The sequence below is a fragment of the Rattus norvegicus genome, chromosome X, assembly GCF_036323735.1.
Source record: "Rattus norvegicus strain BN/NHsdMcwi chromosome X, GRCr8, whole genome shotgun sequence".
NCBI classification, from domain to species: domain Eukaryota; kingdom Metazoa; phylum Chordata; class Mammalia; order Rodentia; family Muridae; genus Rattus; species Rattus norvegicus.
The window spans coordinates 134,942,044-134,954,983 of NC_086039.1; the positions used below are offsets into that span (position 1 = coordinate 134,942,044).

General features: G+C 40.4%; 1 long non-coding RNA gene across 50 annotated transcripts in view; it reads right to left on the reverse strand.

Annotated features, from left to right (window-relative positions):
* The window catches only part of LOC103690083 (uncharacterized), a 73,262-nt gene extending 61,734 nt beyond the window's left edge, over nt 1–11,528 (reverse strand). For all 50 annotated transcript variants that reach the window (XR_010061618.1, XR_010061614.1, XR_010061584.1 and 47 more), the window contains exons 1-4: nt 11,136–11,528; nt 7,269–7,377; nt 2,935–3,008; nt 596–635 (exon numbers count right to left, since the gene is read on the reverse strand). This is a non-coding gene — a long non-coding RNA (uncharacterized LOC103690083). The remainder of the gene's footprint in view (nt 1–595; nt 636–2,934; nt 3,009–7,268; nt 7,378–11,135) is intronic.
* Nucleotides 11,529–12,940: the final 1,412 nt, after the last annotated feature.

The following is a 12,940-nucleotide window of genomic DNA, read 5'->3' on the forward strand; positions in this document are numbered from 1 at the left end:
TTCTGCCCAGAACTCCTAGACTAACTTAAGACTCGAAAAAAGGTGGGCCATTTTGATATTAGGGCCAGCTAGTCTTCTTTACAGAATGGATTTGTAAAAACCGGAAGTCCTCTCGAGAATTCGATAATAACTGCGCTCTGGGATTTGAACCTATATCCACGCGATGGCAGTAGAGCTCCAGATAGACAAACAGTTAACAATGTGTGCCTTTCTTCTCCCGCCCATCGCATCCGCAAAAAAAGAAAAAAAAAAAGGTACCGGCAAGCATGGCTACCAGGATCATTTAAAAAAAAAAAAAAAAATCAAACAAACAAAACTTGTCTGTTTTTCTAAACCGAAAACCAAACAGTAGCAGAAAATCACTATGCTCATCAAGAATTAAAAGGAAAAAAAAAATTAAAAAAAAAAAGATTAAAAAAAAATCTAAATTTTAGATTCCTTTAATCTCAGCACTCTGGAGGCAGAGGAGGGCAGGTCTTTGAGCTCCAAGCCAGCCTGTCTACAGAGTGAGTCCCAGGACAGGCAGAGTTATATTGAGAGACCCTGTCTCAAAAAATAATTAATAATTATGTGCCACTCAAGTTTCTTATCTTACCTGTAGTTGATGCAGGAGCATAGCCTTAACCCATGAATTTCTATGGAAGAAACAAACAATACAATACTATAAAATTAAGTCTCACTGCTAGCACTCACAGCTCTGTTCTCATTCGCTGAGCACCACACACCTCTAGTATATTCCCCAGTCATCGAGTTGTCAGCTCCTGAAGACAAAGGAGCTAAGCCTAAGAAAAATTAAAATTGAAAAAGGAGGAGGAGGAGGAAAGGAAGGAAGGAAAGAATGAAGGAAGGGAAAAGGAAGAAAAGAAAAAGGGAGAGAAAAGGAAAGGAAAGATGCAGGAACTCAAGCTCAAGCTCGGGCGATCCTCTCTAGGTAACACCCTCTTTTGGTTCACCTTCCAATCTCCCAAGTAATTCACCATATTCTGTAAAAGACCTAGGTCATAGACTTTTTATGAGTTCTTATCACTGTATGCAACACATGGCAGGATTCCTATGTGTGTGTATATTACATGCCAGTCAGACTACTCAAGTGTTTTCTTAGGCTTGTATGAACTAAATAAAGCTACTAGAAGGAAGAACAGAAGCTGACCCTGGGCTAAAGACTCGACAGAGCCAAGAGACTGAACTTTGTTTTTGTGTTTTTGAGACAGGGTTTCTCAGTGTAACCAGCCTTGGCTGTCCTGGACTCAATTTGTAGACCAGGCTAGCCTTGGTCTCAAAAATCTGCCTGTCTCTACCTCCTGAGTGCTGAAAAGGCATGAGCCACCACCTCTGGCTCAATAGACTGAACTTGAAGTTTATACAAGTATTTATTGCAAGCCAAGGCCGAACTACCTTGTGCTGTTTTCAATCTCTTTGAAAGCCATCCACTGCCATCTGGTGTCTCCTCTAACATCTTTGTGACTATCAACACCCTAAAATATATTCTTGGCAGACCACTAGCTCTCACAAATCCAAAACCTACATCAGAATTCTTCCCTTGGCTATAATTCACATATCTGTGACATCTCCCAATGCATTTGGAAAATTCTTTGATTTATGACTTTGTTTTATAATAAAATATCATATAATTACTTCAAATATAGAACATAGTATTTGTGTTCCTGGGTCATGGTCACATTTTGGCTCCAGAATAAATGATCATTATCTCTTATTCCCTTTGAAGTGAGACCTATTCTGTGTGGACACTTTCATTTATCACTTGAACACAGCACTTTGCCATGTTATTAAATAGACTTCAGCTGTTTTCTATGATATGACATCATTCAGTGTTCTGGGGGCAATCATCTGTGTTGTAGAGAAAAGTATAAAAACTTTTCTCATTAGGCTCTACCACACAGTACAAGTCAAAGATTCCAAAACCAATCATGTATAAATCACCTCCTCCCACACAGCCTTTAAGATCTCTGATAAACTTTTAGATTATTCCCTTTAGGCCATCTCATCAGAGTCTAAAACTTACTTTCACAAATAACAATAAACTTTGTATTAAAATTCGATGTTTTTACCCTTTGGTTCATACAGAAATGTCCAATCTTTGAGCCAGGTATAGTGATTTGGCTCAGAAATCCTGCTGCTCTGGAGGCTGAGGCAAGAGAAATAACACAAGACTAGGCCAGCCAAGGCCACAAAGGTCACCAGGCAAAGCTAAGCTAATGTGTGACCTGGCATGAAAAATAAAAAAATTAAGAAGGGGGAAAAATAAAGAAACCAAACAACAAATAGATTTCATTCCTTATTCCTAAGCAGTCTGACAAAATTACATATTAATTTTTCAAGTTCTCATTTTTAGTAAGTAAATCACTATAAATGATGCTTATTTTGTTTGATATATTTAATCTATATTGCTACATGTCATGTTCATATGTATATAAGCACATAGTTCTGCCACATTAATGGCAATTTCATTCATACTGAGTACAGCTTTATCTACAATCTTCTGTACCAACTAGACACTCAGAATATTTCCATATTAATATATTTTCCCTAAACAGAAAACTTTTTATATTTATTCTTTGAAGTAGACCCTCTTCTAATATATATAAAATATTACATATTTATTATTATTATTATTATTATTATTATTATTATTTTCCTCATCACTTACTAGTTTGAGGTCCTCCAAGCACACTAACTATTCTTTGGAATATGTACTTTTCCCCACTTTAGACAAGGTCTCACTATGTAGTCCAGGGGTGCCTTGAACTCAGACATCCATCTATCTGTCTCTGACTCCTGGGTGCTGGAATTGAAGTCACAGAAACCACACCTAGCCATAGATTGTATAATATTTTTAATGCTTCCTCTTTAACTTCTGTGGTTTTAGAAGTAACAATTACAGGCTACTCATGGATTAAAAAATACAGAACTTACCAGCACTACAAATTCAAGCAGACAAGGGAGTTTATAAAGTGCTTGTCTTCAGTTCTCCCGTTTTCTATCACCAACTGGAGATACAAATATATTAAATCACAAATGGCCAACAGATCACATTTCATGAGCAATTATTTCTACACTTAATTACTTAAAGTTTATTTTCAATTCTTCAAGAATCTCTAGACTATACAACTTATCTAATTAATACAAGTGGTCTCAATTCACTCCAAATTCAATATCCCTGAAAGACTATGACCTTGACCTACTTCTGTAGGTGCGTCACTGTGGCTGGAGCCAAGGCTCTTGTACATGTACATGTGTGTTCTGCCACTGAAGTGTACTCCTAGCCCCAGCATATTGTAAAAAGGATGGACAACTCTTTCAAAGGATTGGAATTTAATTAAATCGATTTAGTCTCATTATTAAACAACCCACATTCTTTCATGTGAGAGACAGGGTCTCAGCCTAGGCTGCCTTCAAGCCTGCTATGTAGCTTAATGCTGGCCCTGAACTCCTGATGTGCTGGCACTTCGGTATGCTAGCATAATCCTAAAAAGCATACGATACATCTTCATTCTTTCTTTTATTACATTATACCTGGTTAGGTGCCATGAGTCCGTCACTCAACACACAGGACAGTAAGCACAGACTATTCACAGGAAACATGACTTTTTGGTGTGTGTGGGGGTAAATATCATAGCATTTTCTTTAAAAAATTTTTTTATTTATTTAATTATACCATGTTTTGCTTGAATGTTTCCCACATGTGTGCCTTATCTCCATGGAGGTTAAAAGACATCAGATCCCCTGAAACTGAAGTTAAAGGAGTCGCAATGTGGGTGCTAGGAATTAAACCTGGGTCCTCTGCAAGAACAGCCAGTAAGTTCTCTTACCTGCTGAGCCATCTCTCCAGGCCCTCATAGTGTTACCTTGTAGTTGAACTAGTACAAAGACTAGCATGCATATTGGCAAACAACAAACAAAAACCATCAAATAAAACAAATATTCTTAGATGCTGTATAGCTATCTCATCTTTGATCAACTGCACTCGGCTGTTGTACTTATAGACAACACATACATGGGCACAAGTTTGTATACAGGCTGACAGGATTTGTTGGTATTGATTCTGACTTGTATAATGTGTAAGGAATATCTTCTTGCCTCTTCAGTTGCTTCTATTATCTGTATTCTCAGGTCTCCTATCATAATCCCTGTCATATGTCATTACGTGTAGAAATTAATGATAGCATTCCACTTGCGTAAACATTGAGAGTAAAGTCGCTTAAGAGGGAGGCCATTGGGGACTACTGGGAGTATGAGGATATGGAAGAGCAAGGTAACAGAAGCAATGTATGGTATCAAAGTATAGTAAACGTCTTTAGGAAAATGCCATAACTAGCAGGGGTGATGGCTCATGCCTAATTCCAGCCCTTGATTGGCAGAAGGATGGACGGCAATTTGAGGACAATCTAGGCCACACTGTGAGCTCCAGACTAGTCTGAATTTGGGAGTCTCAAACTCTGGTCCCCTCCCTACAAAGGAAAAGAGAAGAAATGAAATTGTGAAACTTGCTATTTTGTATAGTTAATATAAAAAAGTGACGCCTTTAAATTTTGCATAGAAATATGATTATTTTTAAAGGAAAAGACATGGTTATTTTCCAATTTAGTTTTTGAACGGTACTGGGTTTTTCCTGTTTTAAAAAATTATTTCAAATTTTGAAATATTTTAGTTCTAAACACATAAATTAAAACCATTTTGAATATTTTAATTCTAAACACATAAATTAAAACTTTATGGCTGAGGCTGAATAGATAGCTCAGTGGTTAAGGACATGTGTTCTTCCAGGGGACCTGAGTTCTGTTACCAACACTCACATGGTGGCTCACAACAACTCTATTTCCAGTTCCAGAGAATTTGACGCCCTCCTCTGGCCTCTGTGGGCACCATTCATGTGTACACAGACACACATGCAGACCAAATGCCCATTCACAGAAAATAAATGAGAATAACAATACTAATAATAGATTTTTAACAACTTGAAGGAAAATACACAACTGGCAGTTACACAATTAGTCCTTTGGACCTAGTCATTGTTTTGCTCACCATGTTTCTGTGAAGAACATATTTAAACATGTGCACAGTAAATAAGTGGAGAAATTCTTATATTCCTGCCGGAAGCTTGCCACCTTGGGTCCTCTGGAGCTGATGGGCAAGTCAGCAGGGGACAAAACTTGGTTTTGTGACTATAAAGGTTGCTTAGTATTAATACTTACTCTCTTTGATTCTTAGTTATACTGGGGCCAGAAGCCGATGGCTTCAGATGAATTATTACTTTTTGCGTAACACCCAGGGGTTGGAGGGGGCACTTAGGGAAAGGATTTATTGCTAATAACCTTTGTCCTGGCTATGCAGCCAGAAGTCCTTCATTGGCCTGGGTGGTTAAATCTTTTTGAACCACAGAGAAAGGAAAGGAAACAAATTAAGATCCCTTACCCAGGAAACTTTGCACAGACACAAATTCATTCACATACCCACACTCTGGTCAGGCTGGGCATCTGTCTCTATTAACTCCATAAGTATTCATGCATGCTTACAAACATACACATAGACCTACATATAAACAGACATATACATTTGGACAGATGGACAGACAGACAGATGGACAAATGGATGGATGAATGGGGAGATGGGGCAGAGCTCCCCAAGCCACCACACCACAGCACACTACACCATCTTTATTTCTTTTCTCTGGCCTTTTAATAGACAAAAGTTCTTAGAAAAGTACCTCATAAATAAAATGTTCCACAAAATGGGAGTTACAGAAGGATGTTGATATTAAGTTCAAAGCAGTGTTCCACTCTCTATTGCTCATTGTAAGTTCAAATCAACAGTTTCTCATGGCCTTGTCTTGTCAGTGCACACCTCTGGCCTCATCCTTGGACCTGAATGTTTTTCCTTGAACACTAATTTGTCTCAAGCCTATTTCTTTTTAGCGTAATTATGAAAGCTCATTGTATTTTTTATTATACAGCCTTTACTTACTATTCTGAGGAGTAGGCACATTCTATTCTTGATTCAAACTTTATTCTATCTTCCTAGCCAACAACTAGAACCATCTCTTAAAACTTTCTTCCTAAGATTATTTGAATCAAATCAAAAACTCTATAAAAATCCTAATTCCTCTAAATAGCTGTAATTCAGGAAAGACCATCTTTATGTTGATCTGCAAGAAATCTGCTCAATATAGTAGGCTAATGCCCAGGAGCTATATAATATTAATTTACTAATGTCAGGAAAATCATATCAGCTGCAAGAAGCAGTCATGAGATGAAGTCTCTTTAAGACCTTGCCACATAGAGTTCACCCATCACAGACCAGGCAAAAATGTGGGCCACCTCCAGGTAGGCCACCTGCTAGCCATAGCCTTCCCAAGATGGCTCCTGAACTATTATCTAACTAAAATAGCTTCACCTGAATGTACTAACAATCTATTATTTCATTCCTAAAGCAAAGGCATCTATCTTTCCCCTAAGGAGGACTTGAAAATGGCTTTCAATGTTCGAAAGATTTAAGAATACTATTTTGCTCTATGAGAAAGGTTAACTGTTGTAACCATTGACATTGGAAATGGTGAATCAATAAACAGCGTTGCTTTTCTGGTTAGAGCTTGTACAGTTCTGTAAATCTCCGCCCAAAGTGAGTTGTAAGAATGCCTTTGTTTTCATGTCCCTGCTCACTTAAGGCACGGGGCATAATGGAAGTATTGAACTGTACTTGTTTAACTTCAGCACTGCTGAACTTAGGACTCTCTGCTAAGGTAAAGATGGGGGTCCACTGTGCCGTTACTGAACTGTTTCTTTCCTTTGAACCTTTCATTTAGAGATACCATTTGAACTGACACGAATATAATGCTTGAAGAATATGTCAGTTAGCCATAGCTGCAATCTGTCATTTCTGAATTCCTGGGACCCAGGGAGGTACTACTACTTTAGGTTTCCACTCACCTTCTGGCTAGATGTAGTCTCTTAATGTAAAGCAAAATGTATGTGACTACGACATTCTTATACCTTAAGATTTCTAGGGCTCTGGGCTACCCTATCTGTGGTACAATTCTACAATTCTAACTTCAGAAACAATGCACCATCTTTACACAGGTAAATCCCTTAGAAACTATTACTTCACTGCAGACAGCTCAACCTAGCCGGCACGGCATTTCTCACCACCTGCTTGCCCACAGTCGGCTGAAGAAGGCATGGGTCACTTTCGCATACTACTCAAAACCATGGAAATATGCTATTTCTAATGTCCCCATTCGTTCCATGGCCTACCTTAATCAAGAGCATTCTCCAGGACAGCCAGGCCCATCACCAATTTCCCCGGTAACTTCTTCGTCCTCATAGACAGGGATGAAGGCTTGGTAGGAGAGGTGAAACACACCTGGGTAAACGAGTTCAAGCAGGGAGCAGGCATTAAGCAATGGAGCAGAGTAGGTCTCCCTCCTGTCCTGTGAGCACACAGCTACCAATACTCTCATTAGCACAGAGGGAAATATTCACGGCCAGTGAATCCTATGAAATATTCAGTATTTCTTACTATGCTGAGACCAAGAGATCCTCGGTCCTCCAAGAGTTTCTGATGTGCTTTAAATTCTCATAAGAGGCTATCCTGGTAGGCCTAGAGGGAATCTTCACTTGAAAAATGCTAAGAAGCAGGCAGTTGAATAAAATAATACCTGCTAACATGAATCCACACTTAGGTCCCAAATAGCATGAGTTTCATTTTTATTACTAGAATGGCATCCAGTTTAAATAGGCAAAGTCCCGTCTCTTAGGAAAACTGAGGTAAGAGCATATCCTTCTAGAGCAGTGGTTCTCAACCTGTATGTCGTGACCCCTTTGAAGGTCAAACAACCCTTTCACAGGGGTCACCTAAGACCATCAGAAAACAGATATTTATATTATAATTTATAACAGTAGTAAGATTACAGTTATGAAGTAGCAATGAAAATAATTTCATGGTTGTGGGACGGCACAGCATGAGGAATTATATTAAAGGTCACAGCATTAGGAAGGTTGAGAAGCACACTGTTCTAGAACAGGCCTTCCACCACACCCTGGGGAAAAACTGCACAGCCACTCTAGCTGTTATCTTTTGGGCCTGAAAAGGCCACCTCTACTCTCTAGGCTTTCCCTGGATCTTGACAATGGAGCACCAATTCTGAGTGTCTTTTGAGACTCCAAATACTCCATGAGGAAAAGTAGGATTCCCTGAGAATCTGATCCCAAGTCCTAGGTCATGTTTATTGGGTGCCTAAATTTGCATTACCTTGGGAGCTAAATTCCAGAGATTTGTTCAGCTTCTACCACTTCTGTCAAGTAGCAGAGACAGAAAACAAATCCCAGAGCCTCCCCGAAAAACTCCTTGAGTGCTTTGTTTTTGCCTGATTTCACTGACTATTAGCTACAGGGCTTTGGCCAATTTACCAATCTGGCAGCTGGCCTCAGTCACACAACCACGCCAACAGTTCCCCTTTAGTTGCTTCCTTTGGATCCCATCTTTGTCTCAAGCTCGTACGTGGAAGTTAAAGGTGGTCTGTTCCGGGCCTAGGCCCACTTATCAAAAGAGCCAACCTTTCTTAACTGTTAGATCTACTCTCACGGCAAGATACCGGAAAACACCTTCCTCTTGTGGATAGTATTATTCTGGAGAACCTGATTAACCCGCCGCCCCTTCTACTTTCCACTGTTTGGCTGGAGAAAAAAAAACCTTGTGAGAAGAAAGCTACCACCCAGTTTGCTCTGGTAGGAGACATCTTACAGGCCTGTAGCACCCAATTTTATTAGCTATGGATGGTCTTCAAGAATTCCACTTTCATTCAGCCAAGATTCCCTACTCTTAGCCTAGTCATCTGCTTCAGTGACCAATCCCTGCTAAGAAAACAAAGAGGACTCTGGAATTTAGCTCCCAGGGAAATGCAAATTTAGGCACCACACAGACCAGACCTAGTTCTCAGGATCAGATTCCCAGGAATCCGCCATTTTCTCACCAGGGTATTTGGCCTTCTGTGTTCAGTAGGAGGCAACATGGCTGCAGCTTCACATCCCAACTCCGCATTCTTATGAATCTCCAGGAGTGACTATAAATTCCCATCAAAAGGGACTTGAATTTGTCTCATAGGTTCATTTGACATGGGAGCACAACCACATTTCCTTCACACCTGAATCATTAATGAGTGTTTCTTGTGTTTTTTATTAGACCCATTAAAGCTTAGGAGTGAGTCTTCCAGTGTTGCAAAGATTTAGAAAGTCACCCGATCTTGGTCAGGAACAAAAGCAATGTCCTAAGCTTTTGGATCAAGCACTGTTGATTCTTTGCAAATTTATTCCCATTTCCCTTTTCAGTACACACATATAATCTCTATTTATGGCCAGTAAAGTGCAACAAATTTATAATGAAATTAGATTGACATACACATCCCATTAAATTCCAAACCTGTACTTCTGAGCTCCAGGTAGATTAAAACATCCTGAAATATTTCAAAGGACTGGATTTTAGATAAAGAGATCTCCAAACTTTCTACACTGACTGTTCAACAAAGAATATTAGTTTCTCCCTTAATATTTAAAAATCTATATAGCAATACAAAATAGCTATAATATTATCATTCAAGGAATTTGTTGTCAAGGCCTTCCTTACCTAAATTGCCACGTGATAACGACAAAGATATGCACATTAAACCTTAAGAAACTTAGGAACTCAGCCAGGTGGTGGGGACGCATGCCTTTGATTCCAGAGGCCAGCCAATCTCTGAGTTTGAGGCCAGCCTGATCTTCAGAGCTAGTTCCAGGACAGCTAGAGACCAGGGCTACACGGAGAACCCCTGTCCTAAAGAGGGGGGAGGGGGGCTTAGGAACTCTAGCTGTACACTTCGTAGACTTTGCTACAAAAAATATCTTTAAAACTGTAAGACAAGGACTGGAAAGATGGTTCAGTGGTTAAGAGCACTGACTGCTTGCTCTTCCAGAGGTCCTGAGTTCAATTCCCAGCAACCACATGGTGGCTCACAACCATCTGTAATGAGATCTGATACCCTCTTCTGGTGTGTCTGAAGACAGCCACAGTGTACTTACTTGAGGCAAACAAATCTTAAAAAAATAACCGGCAAGACATATAGAATTTAATAACCTAAGTTTCTTAAAACTTTAAGATGCCTTTAGCATTTCTCTTGAATATTGTCCACACAGTAAATTTCAAACAGGTAACTTGTGAAACTTGATAGTGCCTATCTTTTCAGGAAAAAATAAATGTGTTGTATACACCGAATACACTGGATTTTCCATGTGTTACTCATTTTTTCAATAAAGGCAGGGGGGAAAACTATTAGCTTAAAAAGTAGTAGTCACCGTATTTGCTCAAGTTTTGACCGTAAAGGCAGTTTTTAAAAAAGGAATAGTTATTTCCGAAATCCAGCCACACAAGTGTATATTCTAAGAAAACTGGCCAACAGGTGCATTCACACCCTTTGTACTTCAGTGATGTATTTGTGTAAAAATATAAATACAATATAGATATGAATACACAACACTGGCTGAGATGTTCAGGTTGAACAGTACAGTCAAGCCCTCTTTAACACTGACTAGGTTCAAAGTATAAAACTGTAAACAGCGTCTACAAGGAAAGGATTGGATATAAGTACGCACTCAAGCTGGTTTCTTCTTAAATATAACCGAAGGCATGCAGGGTATGGCTCCGCAGAAAGTGCTCGGCACAAACATACCATTTGCTCCCCAAGTGCTTGGCATCGTTATTATATTTGTTTTCAGAAGCCCTTTCTATACCAAGAAATTGTAAACGTTTACCCACTGTTGGCAAAGTATTCAAATTTTGAGAAATTACAAAGTAAAAACAAACTGTACTTTAATCAGAGAAGAAAAAAACAAAACAAACAAAAACAAAAAAACAAACAAACAACAAAAACGGCCTTGCCACACATTCTCTAAACTTCACTTTGCGTGTAACATATAATTTTTAAGGGGCAAATTCCTTTGTACTTTGGGCATTAAATCGTTAAGTTTTCCTCATTTGTGGCTTTAATACCTTTAAAATATAGTAAATCTTTAGAATAATACTGCTTTAAAAATTCTGCCCGTTTTTCAATTTTCTAGAAACAACCATGTCTCTGGTTTACTACCTACCGTACAACAGCCGTGGCTGATGACTTTTTGCCTGCTTCGTCTCCAGTCCTCCCGTCTTGTTTTTTGGTCTCCATTTGTTTGGCGTCCTAGGCTTCCTAGAATCCTGACTTCTCTTGGCGCGATAGTTCTCGGGTTTTGGGGTTTTTTTTTACCCCCATTCCTCTCCAAGTCTCTAAAACAACTAGGACACACCGAGACTTTTAGCAAGAACATGACGTTCTGATCCCAGGCCTGACTATGCTACGTAAAAGGACCCTAGAGCTCGGAGACCCCACGTGTGGATCGTCTCTGTGCCCCGAGGGGGAAGGGAGGGAAGAGGGACCAGGAGAAGCCAGGGTGTGTCTGCAGGTGGCCTCTCTAGTCCCGCCCACTGTCCGGAGAACCTCGCCCTCTTCCCAAGAGCGCCTCTGCCTGGCCTTCCCCCATTGGCCAGTTCCCCTCACGTGGACCCTGAGAGGGAGGCCTTGGGAACAGAAGCCCGGATCACTCTCGCCACCCGGACTCCAATGACAGGAATTTCCCAGAGATGCCCTCAGGGTGGCGCCTAGAACTGTAGCAGAGAGCCGATCTCTTCTGCTTGCTTCTCTTCTTCCCATCTAGTTTTTGTTTGGTTGGTTTTTTTGGGGGGGGTAGGCTGGGGGGGATAGGGTGGCCTGGGAGGGGAGCGAGTGGCCAAGAGACAGACACCAGAAACTAAGTCTGCTTTGACCTTGCCCAGTTGGAGAAAAACTTGCTTGCACCATGATTTCCCTTTTCGTTTTCCTCTCAAGTCAGAGGCCTACCTAGTTCAAGAAATCAGTTTCAACTTGGCCTGCCTTCACAACTCTTCCCCCACCCCCCACACACACACTTTGCGCAACATTTACTCATGGAAGCATATTGTCTTAGAGTATCCGGATGGGAAAAATATCCAGGGACTCAGGAGTCTAGGAGGAAAGAAATGTTTTCAGCTACAGGGCTGGAGAAGAGCCGCTCCAGGCATTTTTACCAGAGCCATTTCGCCGACTCCCTTCCCACATTTCCCTAGGGATTCTGCACATATTCTAGCCAGAGTATCATAGCTGTATGTTAGGAAGAAACTGCTATTTCTCCACAATCCCAAGCTGTGTGTCTAGTGGACTACGAACACACGTAAGGCAGTATGCTCCGTATTAAGGAGAAAGGGGTTTTGACCATTATTTTATTCATTGAAATTAGAAGACAAAGTCCACTTGCACAGTGTCATTTAGAATGATCCACATACTCAAATACTGGCAAATTCCAGGTGTGAAAATCTTAGCTTTGTGGTCTCATTACCAGAGACACTTTCTTTTTTCTTTTTTTCTTTTTTTTTCGGGGCTGGGGACCAAACCCAGCCCCAGCGCTCTACCACTGAGCTAAATCCCCAACCCTTCTTTCTCATGGTTTTGGTGTGGCTGTCAATGACTTCACTGTGTAGGTACACATCCCTGGGGAGATCGTCTTACAATATTTCCTTATACATAATAACAAGGCATGGTATTGCTAAGAATTCAGAAAACAACCATGTGTTGCTGGTCAAAAGTAAAGCACCTTCAGAAACAGCTCCTGGTGGAAACCACAGATAAACAATTACATGTTGTTTCTTTTTTATTATTGGATATTTTATTTATTTACATTTCAAATGTTATCGCCTCTCCTGGTCTCCCCTCCCCTGAAAACCCCCAAGTCCATCCCCCCTCCCCTCCCCCGCTTCTGTGAGGGTGCTCCCCCACTCACCCACTCCCTCCTGCATCACCGCACTGGCATTCCCTACACTGGGGCATTGAGCCTTCACAGGAGAAGGG